The following is a 24155-nucleotide window of genomic DNA, read 5'->3' on the forward strand; positions in this document are numbered from 1 at the left end:
TCAGTAGTGTGACTATTGTTTTGGTTTGATAGAACATTTACTTTTATTTTAAGTTCTTATTATAGTGATAATAATCAAAGATGCCATTATTGTTATGCCAGTTGAACAAGAATTGGAGATGTAAAGGTATATAGCAGATAGGGCCACTTTATAACAATGAATCAATAAAGTAATGACCTAACTGGAATTTTAGAAAATAAGATGCTAGTCAGGAAGACAGGAGACAGATGTTCAGCCGTAAAACATTTCCAATAACACACATATTTCTAAGTAAATACATGACTTGGATTAATAAATTATGTTTTGGGATGTACCTTCACAATGATCTATTATCTAACTCAACTCAGCATCTATTTACTCTAGTGAGCAGTAGAGAGAGTGATGAGGAGTCATTGCATTCTCATGAAAAAACTCTCTGAGGGCCCGATTCACAGAAATGGTTTTTCAATTACCTTGCTTATTAAGTCATTTATAATATCAAGTAGTGGTTCTTTTCTGCTATACAATATGCTCTTCAAAAAAAATCAATATCCTTGTACTCTTCAAGTTTTTAAGCAGGCTGAACTGACTTATATATAACTAAAGAAATTTGAAACCACATTTTTGTGTCCAGTTTAATAATATTGAAGCTTCAAATATTGGGTTAACTGATTAATAATAAGTTTATTCTAAGGATATTGTGTTCTGTTATCTTCCTCTTCTTAGTGAACACATATTTTCTATTTACTTTTTTTAAAATAAAGAATTACAGAAGCTCATGGAAATGGCAAACTTACTTTATTTCAGCAATAAAATTGCAATTTAGTATTCATGCAATATTCATGTAATTCAAATCTGAGTTGCATTCTACAGTTATGGTTCCACTAAATCAACAGAGAAAGTGCCTTTAGAGAACATCTGTTTCCTAAAGACAGTAAATTTATATCTGTGGCTTTGATCCTCTGCCCTGAACTCCACACTCATATATTTAGCAACCTAATCTATATCTCCACTTGAGTGTCTATAAAAGTTGTATCAAGGTTATTTTTAAGACAAATTTTTAGTTTTCCTCTACAAATCTATTCCTCTACCTCACGTTTCTATCTCTGTAAATGGCTTTTATATACACCCTGTTGTTAAGTCTGAAATTTTGGAGACATCCTTACTTTATAGATTCCCCTCAAATGCTCTACCCAATAGTAAATTTTGTGGCTGATCTTTACAAGTGTGACTTGAATCTTAACAAAATCATTATTTTACTTCTACCATGGTAACATCATTTATTTCTCTCTTGAAACTTAGCAAAAGCCTCTTATTTCCACTTTTGTCTCAATATTTCAATCTCTATAGCGATTGAAATAATCTCTTAAAACTATTAAACAGAGCTTTGCTTAAAACCATCCAGTGGCTTTCAAAGTCAGGGTCCTTATTTGCAAATAATAGAAACCAGTTCTTACTAACTCCGGCAGCCAGTCTTCAAGATGGTCCTCACTTATCCCCAGCAACCTGGTACTCAGTGTCTTGTGCAGTTTACTCCCATACAGGGTAAACCTGGAATGATGAAATATGACTTCTGAGGATAGATCATAAAAGACTTTCAGTGTCCATCTTTCAGTGCCCTGCATGGCAAAGAACCAAGGCCTCTTGCCAACAGCCTGCAGGGAATGGAGACCTCCCAATAACAGCCATGTAAATGAGGCATGTCGGAAGGAGATCTTCCGGCCTCTGTATAGCCTTCAAATGGGTAAATTCCTGGTCAACACTGTGACTGCAACCTCACGAAAAATTCTGAACCAGAGCCATCCTCTTAAGATATTCTCAAATTCATGATCCACAGAACTATGTGAGATAATAAATGCTTATGGTGGTTTTAAGTTAGTAAAATGGGAGTTAATGTGTTATGCAATGCTAAGTAACTTACATACTAATTTAAGTGAAAAATCACTTAATAGAAAACAGGCAATTTAAAGAATTTCTGGGGGAATTAGGAGAACCAGGTTCAGGATTATACAGCCAGGGGACACATCGCAGTCACACTGCAGAACTGGTTCAGTGAGGACCTTCTCATGCCTTTGCTGCCAGTGATTGACATACTCACCGCAGGAGTTTCCATACTGCCACCAACTTTGCTCCCACTGTCATCACCTAAGACAGCTTATTGTATTTCCTATGACTCTTTCATAGCTTCAATGGATACTGGATAACTTTCAGTTTCTAGAGTGCAAAGTGTAAGCTTTTCTTCCCACCAAGCTTCATAAGATGGGAAAACTCTCTGCATATAAAGGAGGGTCAAATACTGGGTAGCCAGAATAAGCATGTCATTCTTATTCAGTTAGAATAAAATACAGACAACTTACTATGCTTTGTAAGACTTTATTCAACTGGGCCATGGTCTCGTCTGTAACTTCCACCATTCTCCTCCAGCCATGCTAGAAATCTTTCTGACTTTCCAACACATCAAGCTTGTTCTTATTTCTGCACTAATGAATCCCTCTGCAAGCAGAATGTCCTTTCCTAACACTTACACTTCACTGGCTGCATTCTTCTTCAGCCTTCAGATTTTATGTCATCTTCTCAGAGGTATTTCCTGATCTTCAGGGCTTAGTCATTAACTTCCCCCCACACATCATTCCCCTTTTCATTATTCTAATTTTCTTTTCATTTTCTGAAATTATTAGCCTACCTGTTCATTGTCTTCTCATTGGTAACCTATTCTTGGATGTCAGCTCCTGGAGAGGAGAGGTATCTAATCCTGCCCACTATTCTATTCCCAGAGCCTAGAATAGTGTCTGGAACCTAATTTGCTTTCAATAAATATTAATTAAATGCATGTATAAGTAAATGAATTAATTATGCCACCTCTTTCCATGATCTTTAAATATGTGTAGATAACAAAAAGATAAGACAATGTAATTATGTATTTCCTTCTGTAAAAGAAATTTTCAGGGAGAAGAAAGTAGGCACTTTAGAACAGATTTATTTGCTTCAAAGAAATATTTACAAAACACAAAAGATAATTGTGTTTATTTCCCTGGAAACTGTTTACTTCTTTTTTTTCCTAATCAGATCTAAAGATTTTCCATCCATGTGATATGGTTGGGATTAATTCTATGCAAACACCTAACCACATCAGGGATCATATTCCCATGATCTCCACATTTAGACATTGATAAGGAAACTAGTTGGTTTGAGGAAAAAGGAAGCCCAAGATTTTGTGTGGTGGTTGCAGAAAGAGAACATATTTCTGCTTTCCTGTATTATATATAAAGAAGCATGTAGCTCTGGTTGAAGCCAGTAACTGATCTGAGAGCAGAAGGATGTCCAGATTTGGATAAGATTCGTATTGTGAAAAAGAATGGAGTGTCAGAATGAAATTGGGAGCTTATTAACATTATTGGGCAACTGCATCTTTAATTTTTCAGTTACCTGAGCCACAAAATGCCTTGTTTTCTAATACTTGCAACTGAAGGCAATTTACCTAATACAAATTCAAATAGGGATTAAATTTTCTGCTTCTTCCAATGCCTTATGAGGATTAGTTTTTGAGTACTATATATACTTAAACAAATTGGAAACGTATTTCCTATTTATTAGTCATTTGTTACCTTCCTTCTCCTGTGGCAGAAATGAATCTTCATAATTGAACAGGGTAAATGGGAAATAATCTGAAAATGATAATTTTATGGTTAGAATAAGGTTTTAGTCTGGCACTTTCTATGAACATAGTGACAATTTAAATGAATAATGATGCTTTTATGCTCATAGTAAACCACAAGGTTTTATTCTTTGATGGAGTTGTACTCATTGTCATCGAGTTTGGTTTGTGTGCCAGAACATCCCTGTGTCAGAGGGCACAATTCTCGTTAGCAATTCAAGAATGATGTGTGCAACACACCAAACAACTAAATTGACTTTCCAAGTCAATTTATACATGTAAACATAGGAGCTATTTCCTCAAGTTTTCTTAACTATAGTGCTAAAAAACTAATTTTTTAAAATATATAATGTAAAAAAGAAATAACTTTGCATATTCTTTTATTGACTATTGCCAACATACAGATTAGCCATGTATATAGATTTTATATATATACAAACATATATGTGTTTTTTAAAAATATATATATTTTATTGATTTTTTTACAGAGAGGAAGGGAGAGGGATAGAGAGCTAGAAACATCAATGAGAGAGAAACATCGACCAGCTGCCTCCTGCACACCCCCTACCGGGGATGTGTCTGCAACCAATGTACATGCCCTTGACCAGAATCGAATCTGGGACCTTTCAGTCCGCAGACTGACGCTCTATCCACTGAGCCAAACCGGGTTTGGCCACATATATGTGTTTTTATTTACAAAATCATTCTCTTTATACATACATATAAAACATACATCGATAAAGCACAAAATGTTTCTCTATAAAAGCATGTTTTCCTGAAAGTAAGCTATTTTTCAAAGTCTCATTATACAAGTATGCATAAATTGATTTTATACAACTATTTTCCTTATATAAATATAAATCTGATTTGAAGATAATCTATTTAAAGATGTGACAGACAGGAATGTTATCATGGTAAACTATAAGGAAAGTTGTTCTACAAAACATCTGACAATTTTTTAAAAAATTGAGTTTTAGGCAGAAAGGCAGGAAGAGATGGGTTGCCTTCTGATGGGATTGAACCCGCAACCTCGGTATGTGCCCTGACTGGGAATTGAACCCATAACTTTTTTAGTGTATGGGACGGTGCTCTAACTAACTGAGCCACCTGGTTGGGGCAACATTTGACAAATTTTTTTGGAGTCAAGTTAGACTAGAATATAATGTAGAAAATAGATATGTGCACTCACGTTGTACTCAGTAAATCTGTGTATGCTTGTAGACAAGACAGCAAGATAATTTTATGGTTAGAATAAAGTATTAATCTGGCACTTTATATAATAAATATAAAGATAATGTTGAATGAGTGTTATGGTAGAGAAATTATTGGGAGATTCTTTTTATTTTCAAAATATTTTCTGTAAGTGTTGTCTCCTTAATTTTTCAACATAATGAATATCTATAATAAAATATCTAAGGAAAGATTTATAAATGAGATGCATTTTTATTCCAAAAACTGTTTTTGCAAAGAGGTAGTGTTCTCATATTCATCAAAAGATGGAGTCACTATTTCTGGAAGGCAATCATTGCATCCTCTGATACTTTTTAGTCACGTGCCAGTGATCTAGGTAAATAGCTGCATGACAGCAGACTGGGCTCACCGTGAACCCGACTCCTCCAGGAAGCAGGGCTGTGCTGGCTTCTCAACTGTTCTGCCACCGGAATCCCCTATTGGTACAGAAAGGTCTCAGAAAGGAGAATGAAATAAATAATAATTTAAAGTGATTAAAATTGATTGAAAATAGCTAAAATTTATCTTTCACATAAGTAATGAAATAATCTGTCCCTTAGGATAAAATAATCCATAAAGATAGCAATCTAAGCCTTCTAGAAATTTTTGGTCTAGGATAGCTGATGCTTCCATACTTTTCAGAGAAAATATGAAGGTTTATTTTAAAAAACACATTATTTCTACTTATTTTTTTCCAATTTTTAATTTTTTGTCTTTCATTCATAAAACAATGTATGCAATTAAAAAAATTTTAAATTATTAAGTGAAAATGAAGTGCCATCTTACTTTCCTAATCTTGATTATCAGAGGTAGTGGTTTTCATGTATCCTCCTATAAATATTCTTCATTCTTCATGTGTCTTTGTTCAGATCTGTGAGTATATTTGTTAGCTAAATTTTGCAGTGGAATTTTTAAGTCAAGCAGTGTTTGTATACGTGTTTTTGTTGTTGTTTTTACTATTGATTTCAAAGAGAGGAAGGGAGAGGGAGATAGAAACATTATTGAAGAGAGAGAACCATCGATTGATTGGCTGCCTCTGATGGGGAATAGAACTGTGACCTCCTGGTTTATGGGTCAACACTCAACCACTGAGCTACACTGACTGGGCAAGGAGTGTTTAAGTCAGAGTAGGGTAGGCTACATTGAGGTGACCAACAATCCCAAATTTTAAGAGACATAAAACTAAAAAGTTTAATTCCAACTCATGCTATATGTTCAGCCATGGTCAGCTGAGGTCTCTGCAAAGCCCAAAGTAATGGAGCAGCAAGTATCTGGGACACTGCTGGTTAAGATTAAGCTATGGAGTCTATCATCATTTGCAGATTCTGTATTTGCAAATTTGCCCACTTACTAAAATTTGTTTGTTATCCCCCAGCTGACACTAACAGAGCTATTGTGGTCATTCACAGATATGCACAGAATGGTGAGGAATTGCAGTTGCCCAACGTGCACATTCCCAGCTGAGTTCGGACAAGGTAATGCTCTGCCTTCTTGCTTCAGCTTTCATATTATTAGCAGTGGTTTTCTTGTGACCTGCTTAGTGACACTGTTTTTGCATTTTGTCTGTTTTTTTTGTTAGTGATTTTGTTCTTCAAAATGGCCCCAAGCATAGTATTGAAATGCTTTCTAATGTTCCTAAGCCCAAGAAAGCTGTGATGTGCCTTACAGAGAAAATAACATCTGCTAGATAAGCTTTATTCAGGCATTAGTTATAGTGCTGTGAGTTCAATGTTGAGGAAACAACAATACAGTATATCCAGAAAAAAGGAAGAGAAAATTTGTCAACATGTACTTGAAGCTTCTCCAGAAAGTAAAAAAGTAACAGCTATAATATAAAGATACCAGCTATATCTAAAGCTATAGAAAAGATGGAAAATGGTTACATTTGTGGATTCATGAGATATTGACTGATAAAACATAGAATAGTGGATAACATTGTTGTGAGGCTGAAAACCAAAGAAATCTACAGTCGTGCTACCCAGGATAGGGAAAATGCTAAACCTTTTGTGGATAGTGGTTTTTTTGTAATGAATACTGCGTTTAATTATTTGTAAGAAATATATATTCAAAAAGCATCTTTAAACAGAAATACATAAAACAAGTATTATCAGTTATATTGTTAGGTTGACTACAATGTTGTGACTAGAGACTTGTAGGAACCTAACCCTGTATTTCTTCTAAAAGCAATGACGTGATACTTCATTATTCATTGATGAAGTATTGATACTTCCATTATTCATTGAGACTTTTAATACAACATAACTTCAGAATGAGGTTTAATTATAGCTTACATTTACTCTTAAAGCCAAGAAGTGATGCATGTCATTTTTGCTCATATTTCATTGTCCAAAGGAAGTTACATAACCATTACTGGCTTCAGAGGTGGGGGGAGTAAGGAGGAATATTTTTCCTATAAGAAAGAGAACTGGATATAAGCAAATAGGAATGCATTTACCAAAAAGTGTTTGAAATAGCCACATTTCCTCCAAGCAGGTTGTATTCCTAATAGTGGTTGAGGGAGCCTGTTTTCTCACACACTCACTGCCAGCACTAGTAAGTTCTCAAAAGTAGGTCAAATGTTGCTTCTCTGTCCCCATACACTGTGCAACTTCATATACATGCATTATTAACCAAGGAGAAGTACTGCTGTGAGTTTGAGAATTTCCTCTGATAAATTGTTGCTCCCATTGCCTTTTTTTTGGCTTATCAAATTGCTTCTACCTCTGTCATGCATGGGGAAATACTGGAAAAAGATTATCTCTCTGGTTAGCAAAATAAGATTACCTATATTTACATTAGTATATTTAATCTCAAGGAATACTCTTTTTAAAAATATTGAGCATATTTAGGACCTTTGATTTATTTTGGGTTGTAGCAGTATACATAAGATATTGGAAAGTTATTGGAGAGATAGACCTAGCCCTGGTGTCAGTTTAATGTATTAAGATCGTGTAAATACTCATTACAGAATTCTTATTTAGAGGAGTAAATGGTTCCAATGTCAACCCCTATTCTCAAGGTGAGGACTCAAAATCCTTCTTGTCTGCCTGTTCTATCATTTACTAAATGAGATATGTCAAGCTATCTTTATAGTTTTTATATTTATATTTTACAGTTAAATTTTTTTTTTTTTTACTTTGTATGACTTGAGACCATGTTATTCAGTGGGAAGAATTAAAAATTATGGGTTTTTTTAGTGAGTTGACTCTTTTACTTCAAATAAATTTTATTGCCTTCAATTGTATCTGTTTGAAATGAATTAATTTGGTTATTATTTGCATGGCATATCTTATTGCATTTTTAGTTCTGATTTTTCTCTATATTTATGTTGTAAATGTGCCCCAAACCATTTTTATACAATCTGAAAAAATCTTTGTCTTTTTTCTTTTTACTGAAATATCAACTGCGTTTACATTTAATGCGATTTCTGATATATTTGAAATTAATTCCATCACCAAACTGTGTGCTTCCTTGAGCTCCTCTTCCAAACTCTATTGTTTTGCCTAATAGGTACAGCCTCTTAGTTTTAAGCTACTCAGATGTGTTTAAATACCAGTTGTCATGTCAACTAAATTTCAGAAGATACATAAAGAGCCTTTGAGAAGCCCCATTGATTTGGATTCATGTAAAAGGAAGCACTCTCCCTGCCCCCATGAGATCGTGCTAGCTCACTAACAAGGCTTTCCAATGAAATCCTCTCTGTGACCATTCAGTCTTTACCTTTTTTTATTTTTTAAAATTTAAAATTTTATTTGATTTTAGAGAAGAAGGGAGAGGGAGAGAGATAGAAACATCAATGATGAGAGAAAATAACCGATTGGCTGCCTCCTGCACATCCCCACTGAGGATCCAGATGAAACTCGGGCATGTATCCTGACCAGGAATTGAACCATGACCTGCTGGTTCAGAGGTTGATGCTCAATCCCTGAGCCATACCAGTTGAGAGCTGCCTTTTATTTTTTAGGTGAGACGGCTGATCTTGTGGGATCTGAAAAAACATTTCTCATTCTCTAGCTTTGGTGACCTAACATCTCACTAAGATATACAGGGGTGGGAAAAGTAGGTTTATAGTTGTGAGTATGTGAAACACTGAGTTTGTTCATGTATCATAATTTATTAATTATTATATTATTTATTATTATTAACCTACTTTTGCCCACCCCTGTATGGGTGCTTGGTACTTAGTAGTTCTCAGCTTTCGGGGCCTCACCTAAATCCAAGATAGAAAGATTATAAATTTAAACTCCTACTGCGTTAGTTTCTTGAGAATATGTTGGCATACCCTAGATTTTTTTTTATATGATTTTACTTTTGAACTTAAGGCTTGGTATAAACTTTTGTATTTCTTTTAATATCATTTGCCTAGAATGAATTGCAGTAGTTTTCTTTTTTCTATTGTAACTATAAATATATTTTGTAAAAAGTGTGCCAGAACAATGCAAGTCTGATCCCATTGAAATTACAAACCTAGAGGTCAAGGCCATAGTAAAACATACGTTAATAGAATGAGCTTTAGAGTTGTTGAAGTTCAGCTAAGATTCATAGCTACAGTTTGAAAGAGACTATTGGCAATAAGACTCACTCCTAAGTCCTACAACTGAAACTATTACTTTCCTTCCAAATTAACTACTCCTCACCAAAGACAAATAAATTGGTCTAATGAGAATTTCATACTTGTGAATGCTGTCCCATCCCTTGTGCCAGGATAAGAGTATATACAATACTTAAACCACTAGGCCGTAGACTACATTTTAATTGGCTTGTGCGTGTGTATTGTCTGTTTCTCTCATTCACATTCTTTCTTTCTCTGTTGCTTACATAGAAGAACAACTGCTTGTGATGGTTAGAGAGCTCTTCTCTCTCCTTTAGGGCACTTTTAACTGATTTGCAGAAGTTCTGAGAAAATTACTAACAACATTCATACTTAAGCTCATAGGTAGAAATAAATTTAGTGATTAATAAAGATAAAAGGAAAAGTCTTGATTTTGTAATGGAGGCAAAGAATTGTGCAATTTTATTTGGGAATGATGTTAATGGAAAACGATAAGTAAATTTCAATTTGTTTGCTTTTTGTACTTAAGTCTTACTGGCATCTGTAAAATCGTTGTGCTCGTCGCTGGCATTCAGTAAGCATTAGCTGAATTGGAATCGGACAGCAGAAGAATGGTTCTGACATTATCTTTGGCGAATCTGAATGAGCATGGTAGCCTACTTACTGTTGGCTGTCTCTCTCCCCTCCACTCTCCATAGCAGAGCAGCTTTGCAAACAGATTTCCTAATATGTGTAAGCCAAAGTAGTTTTATTTTGCCTGCCAGACTTACATTGATCCTATACATTTCCTCCATTTTCAGCAATCCTTGTCACTTTTAATGGCTTTTCCTAGCCCTGGGGAATGTGAACACAAAAACTTCTTCAACCTGAAAATGATTAGCTGGGGCAGATGAAAGGCAAATTGTGGGCTAGATATTGGGGCTTATGGATTTTTCTCCCTCCGGTATACGCCAGCTTGGCAGGAGAGCAAGAAAAAGCACTTCTCAAAGTCATGCTGCATGGCAGGAAGGAGAGAGATGCAACCTCTCCGACACACAGCTTGGATTGAATAACATTTATTATTTGTATCTCCATTACATGGATGAATGGAGAGAGGCTTAAGACTTTGAAGCGGTTGTTGTTGCTATTGTTTTAAGCTCACATGGAAAGATGTTATCCTTTTCACAAATTTTCTCACTTTATGCTTATACAAATGCATGTTTCCAAGAAGTATCTTAGAGTGTAATTAGCATTCAGAAAGAACCATATACTTTTTAATTTATAAAGGATCTGTAAGATCACAAACTGCCTTAATTCCTTATGCGATTGATAAGGAAATTGCTATTCCAAATAGCTAGATAATTTGTTCAAAGTCAAACAACTAATTTGCAAGCCATTCTCATTCCTGGTGCTTTACCTTTTTTATTATACCTGCCACTTCTGGGGTTGGGTTTTTGTCTTTTTCCTTTTGCCAACACTGTGCTAATAATTCTTACCAATGAGCATCTGAATCTCTTGATACAACAGAAAGAACTTAAGCTCTGTGCCCAAACTAGTCCTGTGTTTAAATTTCAGCTCCTGCATTTACTGCCTGCGGCTCCTTAACCAACCAAGTTTCTTATGAATCTGAAGTTCAGTAAACCTGTAAAATGGGGAAAATAACAACAAAGTTAGATGGCTGTTATTGTATTAGACAGTGTGTACATAATGCCTATTAAATAACTAGAGGCCCAGTGCACGAATTCGTGCATGGGTGGGGGCCGGCTGGCTAGCCCCACTTCCAATTGGGGTGTTGGGGCTCATCAGGGGCCAGATCAGGTTGGTTGGCTGCCGCAGTGCGTGTCATAGCCACTGGTTCGTTCCGATCACTGGACTTTTATACACACACACACACACACACACACACACACACACACATACACACATACACACACACACACACGTATAGGCACATAAGAAATTGCATATATTTTCATCCATATCTTATACCTCATGCAGTCAGTCTTACCAGCAATATGTTGAGAAAGGATGTAGGGGCAGAGGCTTTTTATTGGCTTTTCCAATGAACTGTATCAGAAAATAATTTTAAATTCTAGTGGAGCAAGTATGAGTATGGAGTATAAGTTTGAAAGTCAGACTGACAGAAAGGTATAGATACAGATGAAATTCAGAGAAGGACAATTCATTGTTATTTTTAAAATATATTTTTATTGATTTCAGAGAGGAAGGGAAAGGGAGAGAGAGATAGAAACATCAATGATGAGAGAGAGTCATTGATCAGCTGCCTTCTGCACAACTCCTACTGTGGATTGAGCCTGCAACCCAGGCATGTGCCCTTTACCAGAATCAAACCTGGGACCCTTCAGTCCACAGGAAGACACTCTATCCACTGAGCCAAACCAGCTAGGGCAAGTAGAACAATTCTTTGTCAGACTTTGAGTCTGGTGACAGGTCCACTCACAACTGGTCTCCAGTAATGCAGTTGTAAGTGCTAGGATTCTGTGCACAGTTCTAGTCTCATCAGAGAATAAGGATACTAGGAAGGAGACCAAAATGGGAATCAAGTTTTTCAAAATATTCCAACATGTAGTGAAGGAGATAGGAAATAATGAAGTGCAAAGACCACACAAGCCTCGGTGTCTATTCCTAGAACATTGTGTTCTGAGCCTGTTGACAATATCATTCCAGTGGGGGCACTGAGAATCCTGATCTAAACACAGTCCAGCAAGAATCTCAAGAGCTGGGAAGGAGAGGAACCGGCAGGTGCTGTCACTATAAGGTCAGCCTGTGAGAACAGAGGGAAGACAGGGAATGACAGGAGGGAGAGGGGACTGAGACAGAGCAGGGTTTTTTGTCATGGCTTCTGCTATGATGAAAAGTGAAAGTGTCAGTATATTAGCAGTGATTGTCTCCTCTTTGTGTTTGTTTTTCCTCCTTTCCACTCTCTGGACAGGAGCAGCTCCTTCTTGCTTCCAGATGACAGGAAGGCTCCAGGAACTGGACTGCAAAGCTGCAGGGGCTCTAGATTTGCTCTGTTTGTGGGGTGTGTGTGTGTGTGTGTGTGTGTGTGTGTGTGTGTGTGTGTGTCTTCATATGTTGGGGCAGGAAGAGACTAGTAGAGAATGTGGAATGGGACAACAGTGTTATTTAAAGAAAAGAATAGTCTACATCTGCTATATCTGCTTGCACCATAGTGCTTGGTTCTGGTGTTATTAAATTTAGATTTTGCATATATATATATATATATATATATATATATAACGTGTATGTGTAGAAATGTGTATATATAAAATATGTAGATGTAGGAATATATGCATGTATAAATAAGTATAGAATATATTAACTATTTTATACTTATATAAAATATAGACTTCATAGAAACAAAGGAAGAACTTTAAACATTAAACATTAATGCAAAAAAGACTGGAGGCCTCTATCAAGTTGGTCAATGTGATTAAGCCATCTGTGCTTGCTCATTTGCACTTATAAAGTTAGGGTTTTACTCTCTCATAGAGACCGAAGACAGGGGCCATATCTTTTGCATGTAATTCTGTGTGTGTGTATGATTTTTCTTTTTCCTTTTAAAATTTTATCTTTCAATTACAGTTGAAATATTATTTTGTTTTAGTTTAAAGTGTACAGCATACTGGTTAGACAATCATATGCTTTTCAAAGTAACCTAAGTAACCCTCTTTCCCACCTCCCCCCATCCCCCCACATATCAAATACCCTATCTTTCTTGATGCCTGCATTTCAAAGGGACTGCTCTCAGGTCCTTGAGAAAGTTAGTCCTGGGTTGAAAAACTGGCAAAGGGCTGGGCGAAGACTTACATTTCAAGGGCAGAGAAAGAATTTTTAGTTGAAAGCTTCCTAAAATACCAGTAAACACCTGTGCTTGAAAGGGGAACCAGTCACTTCTAAGAAATGGATCTTTTATTGACATCAATCAACTGATAAGTCTATGTGCTTCCCTGGAATGCAAGCTTTCTTATTCGTCTATCTTTTTTTTCCTTTTTATATTATAACCAAGGGTACATTTTTTAAGTGAGATATACAAATATATTTTAAGTGTTTACAGGTTATTATAAAAATTAAGATATTCATTATATCCTAACCATTTTGATGTTAACTCACTTGAATATATAACATAAATATTGACCGAAATGGCCTTAATGTTCCCCTCAGTTTGACTAAACATTTGATTTTTTCCCCCTGATAATAGGCCCCTGACCACTATTTTCTTAGAGCATTTACTGGAACAAGCCTCATGCATCATTAGTATTGGACAGTAGAGCATGCATCATGCAAAAACAATGGAATTACAAATATTTTGTCTGAGTTCTTGCAACCAGAACTAAAAATAATGCAGGCAGCATAAGAATATTTCCTAGATAAACAATAAATGGGTAGTCATAATAAGAAAAACAATAGTTAAAATAATGCAACACCAAATTTACCAAGAAATTTAAAATCTTTGGAAGCAGAAGTTAAAATACCAAAACAAATGGCATGGTCTTGTTTTTACCTATTAGTTTAGGTTGCCATGATATTAGACTTCATATACTTACTATAGTGCTATCTATACTTAGTGAATATTTGTGGAAAGAAAGAAAAATGCTAAGAAGGAAGGAAGGAAGGATTGGGAAAATAAAACAATCTCCACACCAATATAGAAGAGAGAAAGAACACACATTATTATTGAGTAAGCATTGTCAGATTTATGTACATTAAAGTAGCATGTAATCCACTACAAAATCCAGATTGAATTTCATGCAAATTTATAAAATAATGTAGAAGAGAATTAAGACTTCTCTTATCTCTTCAGGAGACAAGAGGACACATTTTGTGATTATGTCCTGTATATCTTGTGAGAAATGTGAACAATGTTAGTCTCAGGTGTGTGGGTTTTACAGTTCCAGTAGTCAGAAGGCCCTGGATCTTGCACTAAAAATCAAAAGGTTGGGACTCATGTTTTCAAGAAGACACGATAAGGAGGGGAGGGAAGGAACTACTGCCTACTTCCTCTTTATTTAACAAAGAAAATGTGATCTTTGTTTACTGAGGAGTTGAAGCTAGATCACAGAAGCATGAGAGGGAGAGGAATAAGGGGAAAGAGAAACAGCAGAGAGGGCAAAGCAGGAGGAAGGGGAGACCAAATGGAGGAAAGGTGCACAGATGAAAAAGCTGCACAATGTTCCCCAGAAAATTGGGCACTTTTGCATTACCATCCCAGCCCCCTACACCAGTTCCCCAGAACAGCTGGTCCCCTTGTCCTGCATGCTGTAAAAAGACAAACACACATTATCCCCTAGACTCAGGAAATGCTCAATTGCCTTCTGGTCCAAACCTGAGAGAAGGACCTAGTGTTTATGAATAGGCTGCATTTGATTTTGTTGATTTCCTGTTGAGACAGATTCTTCCCCTAGGCAAGCAGTGGGGGCTGTGGCAACACAGGCTGGGGCAGCTGCTCTCTCAGCAGAAGGAAGTAATTTCCCTCTCCATTGGTCTTTTGCTCCTCATTCACTGCTCCTTCCCTCACTAACCCCATCACTGAGTCTTTTTATAAAGTGGCCTCAATTCTAATCTCACATGCAGGATAGTAAAGAAATAAATGGCCAGAACTGGCCAGCGGGACATTCAGAGGGTGCTTCCTGTGTAGGCCCTTAACTGCACACCCAGACCTGGGGAGCTTGGGCCGTGTCTGTCATTTGGTGGTTTGTGATCTCTTCACAGAGATGAGGTAGAAAAGGAATGCCTTTTCTCCATGTGACAGGTTTGAATGAGGAGAGTCACATGTTCACATTTCCAGCAACATCTTAGATTTGATGGTAACAATTGTGATCTTTTGATTGTCAAGTTCTTTGTGATATTTGTTCCTGATGGTTGTAGAGACCCCCAACATTGTTTCTGTAAATATTCCAATTATGACTTGTAGAAAAAGTCTTTTTGTCTCACATCAAAACAAAAATACCGTATTTTCTGGCATATGAGATGACTGGGCGTATAAGAATGGAGTGTGGCCTGTTTGGGAGCTCAAAAACGGCCACACTCCATTCTTATATGCCCAGTCGTCTTATATGCCGGAAAATACGGTATTTGTCATTTACTCTATTATACTCTTTTCTCCAAAGAACCTGTTTTTTTTTTTTGCTATATTCACTCTATTGATTATATATTTAAAACTGTGTAACAAATTAAGAAAATTTACTTTAAATACCTTATTTCATAATTAAAATTTACCTTTATCACTAATAAACTCGTCTTCTATAGCAAATAAAACATTATTTATGAAACATAAGCATTATACTTTCAGAAACTCTATTTCCTTTGCTACTGAGAACAAGAAATTCCATCTTTTTTAATCTGTGGTAACTACCTAGTCCTTTATATTCCTAAATTTAGTAGACTATCAGTATAATTCAGCAAGGTGGTTATACTGTAGATAACTCTTATTTAACATTCCTCCAAACAATTTTAAAGTTAGGTCAACATTTGATGTAAAATAAATCTTCAAACTCAAGCACAAATGAAACTTCTTAATCAGTCCCAATCTGGCTACTAATCCTTTACTTGTCCATTTAGTCAGGTGATAAAAAGCAGTTCCACTTTACATAAACTTCTGGTATTTGCACGTCAGTCCAGCTGGGTTCATTCAGTACCCATTAAACTTGGTGCCTATGTTTCCCTTACATATAAGTAAGCTCTGATTATGTGTTTCCAAGAACATTTTTGGAAAACTGTTTTGCCAGCATTTTATTTTATTTTTTATTTATTTATTTTTAAAATATATTTTTATTGATTTCGGAGAGGAAGGGAGAGGGAGAGAAAGATAGAAACTTCAATGATGAGAGAGAATCATTGATTGGGAGGACCAACTGGAATTGAACACTGACTTCCTGGTTCATAGGTCGAAGCTCAACCACTGGGCCACACCAGCTGGGCTGTTTTGCCAGCATTTTAGAGAAAGAGTTCAGGTTTGGTGCAATCAGCAATAAGAAATTTTATTAATTAGATTGGAAATTTAAGTAGCTGTGTTTTCTTAATTGTTACTGTCTACTATTGAAATCAGAGAAAGTGAGATGCATGTCTGTGAAATTCTGATTTTTCAGGAATTTGTTTCAGGACAGAGAAACCTGTCTCAGAGACATGACCAAGGCAGTTGAGTTTAATGTGAGCACCCACTGACTAGGATAAAATAGTTCCACATTATATGGGTATTTTGGGTATCAGTTCTTATAAGAAAATAGGTAAACTAATAAACAGAAAATGCACATTTATAGGCTGTGAAAATTAATAAAAATCTCCTAAGTTTAAAAGTCTTAGATGAAATCTGAAAAACTATAATCTGTTTTGTCATGTTTAACCAATTTGGGGGACTTACCAACTAACCATTTTGCTCTAGGACAAAAGACAACAATGAAAATCAAGTGATGAATAGAAAAAAAATGTATTTCTGAGTCCTATGGAAATCCTCATGCTTAATGTTTTCCTTTCATTCATTAGCAATATATTACATATCTAAATTTCTTTATTATTTATATATACATACATCCCCCCCTCAATGCCATATACTTAAAGCAAACTAATGTGAGTTTTAATATAGGGTGTCCCAAAAATGTATGCACATACTTTGAATAATTATAAAGACAGTGTTTATTAAAATATGTTTCATTTTCAAAATTGAGCTATCAACTTTAAAGTGTTAAATACATTTAAGCTAAGTTTATATTAGTTTGTGCCATTCTGTAGACACTGTGAAATTAAACAATGTTTGATAAATAGAAACCCTGGTCAACTAAGAGAGACTTATCTGCCCTCAAAAATAAATAAATAAATAAATAAATAAATAAATAAATAAAATGGAGATTTTTGGTAAAGGTAAATGACATAAAGGAAACTCATGTTACTTGAGAATAACTGTGACCTGATACAGTCACCCAAAGAATCCCTTGAAATAGAAATAAAAATTTTGTTGTTAATAATTTAAAACATTTACTTTGAATACATTAAATTATTTGTTGAGAAATAAAGCAAACATTTATTGTGTCTATACCAAAATTTTGTCCTATATTTTTCTGATGGACTTTGAGTGTCATTTTTCTGACAAACTTTTAATATAAGCACTACTAATTCCTGTATTTTAACTTTAACTTTTGCCAAAAAAAAAAAAAAAAAATCCAGGAATTGTATAAATTTTTCTAAAGGTCACTATTAATGCTTTGGTATTCAAAATATCCCTTTGGAAATGCCTTTCCTTTCATCATTCCTGTTGATGCTCATTTTCAGTGAACTGATATAATTGGTTAGAGTCTCATCTGTGAGGAATTTTGATGTGATTACAGACATCTCCCACACTAAGTTTATAAAATGTTTAACAAGATTTGCAAGTTTATTTTGTAATTACTTTGCATTTTATTTCAATTTTATTGTTTGATATTTCAAATTCATGTGAGAATTCCTGACAAAGGACTTGACAAGATATGGGATAAGTTACTTGCTAGCAATATACCACAGAGGGATGTGTGAGTGGACATGAAATTTTTACAAACTAGAGGCCAGGTGCACGAATTCATGCACAGGAGGGGTCCCTCTGCCTGGCCAGCAATTAAGGCTGCTTGGGGCCAATCGGGCCATCCAGCCAACCTCCCACGGTCGAGGGAGGTTGGCCAGCAGCGGGAGGTTGGCTGTGGGAGCACACTGACCACCAGGGGTAGGCTCCTGCATTGAACGTCTGCCCCCTGGTGGTCAATGTGTGTCATAGCTACTGGCCAGTCATCTGGTCGTCCAGCCATAAAGGTCACTTAGGTTTAGATAGATAGATAGATAGATAGATAGATAGATATTCAACGAATTGGTGTATATTTTCATTTTGCAACTGCAGAGAATTGTGTGATGAGCACCACATATAACTGACAATCTTAGAACTTTGAACAATCCACCAGAACATTAAACCTACTTTTTAAAGTGATGATAACTGAACAACTGTTATAAACTATACATTTTACCAGCATCTGTCAGGCAAGATTTATTTGACTTGCTTTTACTGCTCTTCATCTATGTTTATAGTTTTTATTCGTTTATAAAGGACTATAGCTCTGATTACTACCCTGGTTTCTTTTGAACTCTTTCTTTAGTTTTAAATTTTAATTATTTAGCAAATGAAAATATTCAGTTCAGAATGCAAAAGAGCTAGTGATGATTAATTATGTTAAGATTTTTCAAGATATTGTATGCAATGTGGTCCATTTTCTTCCATTCACAAAATTATCATTAACTTGTGAAACATTTTATGTTACAACATTAGTTGACCATGACATAATGATTTCAAAAAGATAAATAGTTGAACAAACTTAGAAAAATTAGCCAGCAACCAAGTGGAACTGTTTTTCTTTAATATTAAAAAACCCCCACAAAAACAGTACTCAGAAACAAATGATTTAAACATTAGCTATTTTTTAAAAGTAACTAATGTGATTTGGAGGCTTGAGAACTAATCGTCTATCTTTCCTACACCTACCTCCATTTTAAAGTAATTTTTGAAAAATGACTATCAATATTAGTTACTTCTTCTAAATGACTTCTTGTACATTAAAAAACCTTTATTTTAATATATGTAGGTTAGAATTATGTCAAAAATGATGAGAAATCAAAGCTCATTTGTGACTCACACCCAAAATGAAATAAAATCAAAGACCATGCATTAACTATAAAGTCAAGTTCCAAGTCAATAAATGGAATGAATGCATAGAGAAGAGACTCATCCTCTTGCCCTTTGCCTAAAATGCTGGAAATACATAGCTGGCAGGTATTACTAGAAAATTATGGTTTTGTTTTATCTTGCTTTACTAAGAACTATCTTTTATTCAGATCTTTACTAAAATTATAATAGCAATCAACAAAAGCACAATTAGATGTTGATTTTAATGGTGCAGGCCCAAACACCAAGTCAAAACAAGTGGGCATTAAATTCTTTTATTACCTGTTTTAGTTTAAGTTTTTATTTTATTTTATTTTATTTTATTTATTTATTTTTTAAATTTCTTTATTGATTAAGGTATCACATATTTGTCCTCGTCCCCCCATTTCCATCCCACCCCCCTCCCCACACATGCTCCCACCCCCCTGTGGTCCTTAACTGCTGCTTGGGCTCATATGTCTGCACACAAGTCCTTTGGTTGATCTCTCCCTTTATCCCCACCCTTCCCTACCCTCCCCCCGAGGCCCGACAGTCTGATCCATGCCTCCTTGTTTCTGGGTCTGTTCTTGTTCATCAGTCTATGTTGTTCATTATTTCCCCTAGATGAGTGAGATCATATGCTATTAGAAATACACTTATAAGAACCGAAAATGAGACAAGCAAATAGAATTCAGACCTCAGGTTACTTGCTTCAAATTTAGTTTCTCTCTTTAACTAGCCAGTTCTTGTTTTGAGTGCTATAACATAGAAATAAGATTGCTTATGGAGAAAATAAATAAAAAGCTCTACCATGTCAATTTTAGTCATGGTACAAAGTCTAATTTTGAAGCTCTTCTCAATACACATAAGATAATTTCAGATTATATTCTCCCAAATGCTTTGTATTATTCTTCTTTAAAAAAAAATCCTCACCTGTGTACGTTTCATTGATTTTTAAAGAGGGGAAGCGGGGTGCGGGGGGGGGGGGGGGGAGAAACATCTATCAGTTGTCTCCATTATGTTCCCCAACCCACAATCTAGGGAATCAAACCTTTGACCTTTCAGTGCATAGGACAATGGTCCCAACAACTGACCACACCAGCCAGGGCAATGCTTTGTATTCTTGATTAGCAAATCATGAATGAGGAATACGAACCCAAGTACCCTAGGGGACACTATGAATTTATAGTTTCAAGTTTCAATCAATTTACAAAAATTATGCCAACTAGGCATTTTTGTAATATAAGAATATATATATACATATACACACACACACACACACACACACACACATACATACATACACACACATCCTAGAGACTTCCAGTTATTTTTTAGCAAAGTCCTATTACAAAATTTGGACTTCTAGGTTAGCTTCACAGTCTTGAAAATGTAGAAGTTGCTACTAAGGAGAAGCAGGCATTTGTGGAGTAATATCAATTATATTGTGCAGAGTAATACCAATCAGGATGTAAGAAATTATTGTCAGAGAACCTAATTTTGAGCAGGCTGTGTAAGTAAAGAGGACACCTTGCTGACTTTTTATATTCCATTGATTTAATGTTAGAATGCAAAACAAGGAATATTTCAGATTTAAAATTCTGACATTCAAGTCTCACTTTCACCTTCAACCTTACAAAAACTTTGCCATACACCGGAGGGATGCTAGCAAAAATTTTTAGTGAACCTCTTGCAAATTTAAAGAGTTTTAAATGTAAAACATTCTAAAAAGATGACTTTGCTGAGATGGGAAGGCAGGGTCAGAGTTAACTCATTTTGGAACAACACTGACAGGCTGAGTTGCTTGCTAATCTGGAAGCTTTTCATAGAAAAGCTTGTCAGGATTACACTGCCAGGTTAAGTGTTTAATACCTTGGGTTTTTAAAAATGTATATAATCACTTTCTAATAAGGGCGCTGAAGAAAAATCTGTCATTTAGAATTAATGTAAGCATTTAATTAATGTTGGTGGAGAGTTTCTAAAAAAAGTGAAAAAGGCTGAAAATGCCCATTGTTATATCAACCTTTAAAAGAATGGCTCTTGATTACATTATCAGGTTCAAAAAAATATAAAAAAGGTCCCCAGCTGTTTATTATTCTAACTCTTGGTTATGCGCTCCAACTGTAAGATAAATGACAAGTAAGTTGCCTAAAGCCTTGGTCGGCAAACTGCAGCTCGCGAGCCACATGCGGCTCTTTGGCCCCTTGAGTGTGGCTCTTCCACAAAATACCACGGCCTGGGTGAGTCTATTTTGAAGAAGTGGCATTAGAAGAGGTTTAAGTTTAAAAAATTTGGCTGTCAAAAGAAATTTCAATCGTTGTACTGTATTTGGCTCTGTTGACTAATGAGTTTGCCGACCACTGGCCTAAAGGAAGTTACTAAACAAAAAGTTAAAGGAGAACGGTTTTAGGAAGCCTCTCAAAAGCACCATTCAACCAGTGGCTTGAGGTTTAATCACAAAAGCCAGGCACATAGCCCAGGCAGGAGAGCGAAGATTCTGTGACTGGGGTTCACAGAAAGTAAGCTTATTGTTATTAAAGTTTCCTGGAAATTGAAATAGCATATGGTTCCCAAAGTTTCTGAAAACGTATTGGCCAACTGACTCTCACAGAGGAATTTTTGCAGTCTGGCTCTAACAGAGGTATTTTAAATAAGACTTTCAGGGAAATTACACCATGCGCTAGCCACAGCCCCAAAGTAATTTACCCTTGATCTCATGAGAAATAATACATGGAAGTATTTATGAAATCAAAATTAGTATTGAACAATTTGCTTTTTTATTTCTTTTTAAAGTGAAGGAACAATAACTTTCTAAGTTTATGATCACATATAACTTAGTCACAATGACCTATTAGGAGCTTTATTTTCTTCTGTTCCTTATTAACTTATTATTTCCTAAATTAAAGATTATTTCATTCTCATTTGTTTTGAATTGCAAAAATGCAGAAAGAGACAAAGAAGAAAATATAAATCATTTGTAATCTTTTTTAAAGAAGTAAACATTTTGATATATTTTCTTAACCTTTTGCACTCGGATGTCGAGTGTGACTCGACACGGTTAGCATTAGAATAAAGGAATCGAGAAAAAAGCAAGCGAGTGCAAAGGGTTAAATCTTTTGTTCAGTGAATTTATTTGAAGGAATAAAGATTTGCATTCTAGCACTATTCATTTCATGGTCTGGTGAATGGCTGGATAAAAATAAAAAAATAAAAAAGAATGACCCCTATTTTAAATGTAATTTATGATCTACCTTGCCCCTAGCTCACAGTTTCTGATTCCTTAGAGATTTTAACTCCTGGCTTACTTTTCTTCAGTATCACTCATGTCACTATTCTTGGTGATTAAATACACATATGTTTTATTAATTCAAACCTCCTTGCTCCCACTGATCTAGTCCGGCACTCACCATCAGTCATTGTGCCCATGGTCACCCTGTAGGTCTTGTCAATTTCAAGTATCACACCTCTGACCACCACCTTCTGTCATTTCAACCCCACCCTCCATTTCCCTAATTCAAATAATCCTTTAACCCTATCACGACCTTCAAAGCAATGAGCTAGCTACTGTCACACTACCCCTGTATCCCCATGTTCTCGCTTTCTCCTTAAATTGTATGTCTTTAAATTTCATGATTCTTGATTTTAATCCTTCCTTTGCCTGTATTCTCAGCTCCTTTGTCCTTTTATTGCTTCATCATATTTATGTAGTAATGTTGGAGTGTCCCAGCATAGTCTTTTTCTTATTCTTTTATTTTTCTCTATACATCCACTGCCTGAGAGATCTCAACAAGTTTTAAGGCTTTTAATATCCATCTACCAGATAATTAATCCAACATGTAAATGTGCAGTCTACCCCCCTTACCAACTCCACACTTATAAATCCAACTGATTCCCCAAATATCTTCTGCTGCATATCTAATTGGCATCTCAAACTTGACATCTAAGAAATCAAGATAATAATTTATCCTCCTCTACCACCACCCACAAAACCCTATTCCTCCATAAAGGGCAGCTCCTTCTTCCATTTGTCTTGGCTAAAACCTTTGGAGGCATTCTTTAATCTTCTCAGTCTGTCATATTCCATATTCTATATGTCAGTAAAATGTGACAAGTTTTTACTCCACTATATATATATATACATACATACACACACACACACACACACACACACACACACACACACACACATACATACATACACTAGAGGCCTGGTGCATGAATTCGTGCACCAGTGGGGTCCCTCAGCCTGGTCTGTGGGATCGGGCCAAAACCAGCTCTCTGACATCCCCTGAGTGGTCTCAGATTGCGAGAGGGTGCAGGTCAGACTGAGGGACCCCACCGGTGCATGATTGATTGGGGCTGGGGAGGGATGCGGGAGGTTAGCCAGCTGAGGAGGAACAGTGGGAGGGTTCCAGGGCATGTCCAGCCCGTCTTGCTCACTCCTGCTCAACCAGACCCCAGCAGCAAGCTAACCTACCCGTCAGAGGGTCTGCCCCCTGGTGGTCAGTGCACATGATAGTGAGCCTTTGAGTGGCCTTAGCATATCATTAGCATATTACGCTTTGATTGGTTGAGTGGCTGACCAGACAATCGGACACTTAGCATATTAGGCTTTTATTATATATATATATAATTTCACTATGTCTCTCAACGTTTACTGCTCATGCATTGTCCTGAGCTACTACTATCTTTTCTCTTATCTGTGTTATTGCAATGGCCCCAACTGGTTTTGTTGCTTCTCTTTTGCCTCCTTTTGATCTATTTCTAACAGAGCCACAACAGTATCATTGCTTAAGAGTAGGTAAAATTATATCACATAAGATATGTGAGTAAAATCCAACAATGGGTTTCCATATTATGAAACTAAAAAAACTAATATCCCTATAAAGCACCCATAGCTCTACACATTTTCCCCCTCCCTGCTCCACGTTGTTCTTTGACCCTATCCTTTCTATTGCTCACCACCTACACCAGCCTCCCTCCTATTGCCCAGTCATTTGAAGCAGAATCCCAGCTCACGGTCTTTGTACTTGCCCTTCCCTCTGTCTGAAACAGTCTTTACCTACACATTCACTTGACTGTCT

At 36.0% G+C, this 24155-nt stretch overlaps 1 long non-coding RNA gene across 1 annotated transcript in view; it reads left to right on the forward strand.

The window, feature by feature from the left end:
• Positions 1 to 24155, forward strand: part of LOC129148836 (uncharacterized) — a 140825-nt gene that overhangs the window by 62730 nt on the left and 53940 nt on the right. The window contains exon 2 of the long non-coding RNA XR_008555808.1: positions 6274 to 6339. This is a non-coding gene — a long non-coding RNA (uncharacterized LOC129148836). The remainder of the gene's footprint in view (positions 1 to 6273; positions 6340 to 24155) is intronic.

This window comes from Eptesicus fuscus, chromosome 4 (genome assembly GCF_027574615.1).
Source record: "Eptesicus fuscus isolate TK198812 chromosome 4, DD_ASM_mEF_20220401, whole genome shotgun sequence".
Classification (NCBI taxonomy): Eukaryota; Metazoa; Chordata; class Mammalia; order Chiroptera; family Vespertilionidae; genus Eptesicus; species Eptesicus fuscus.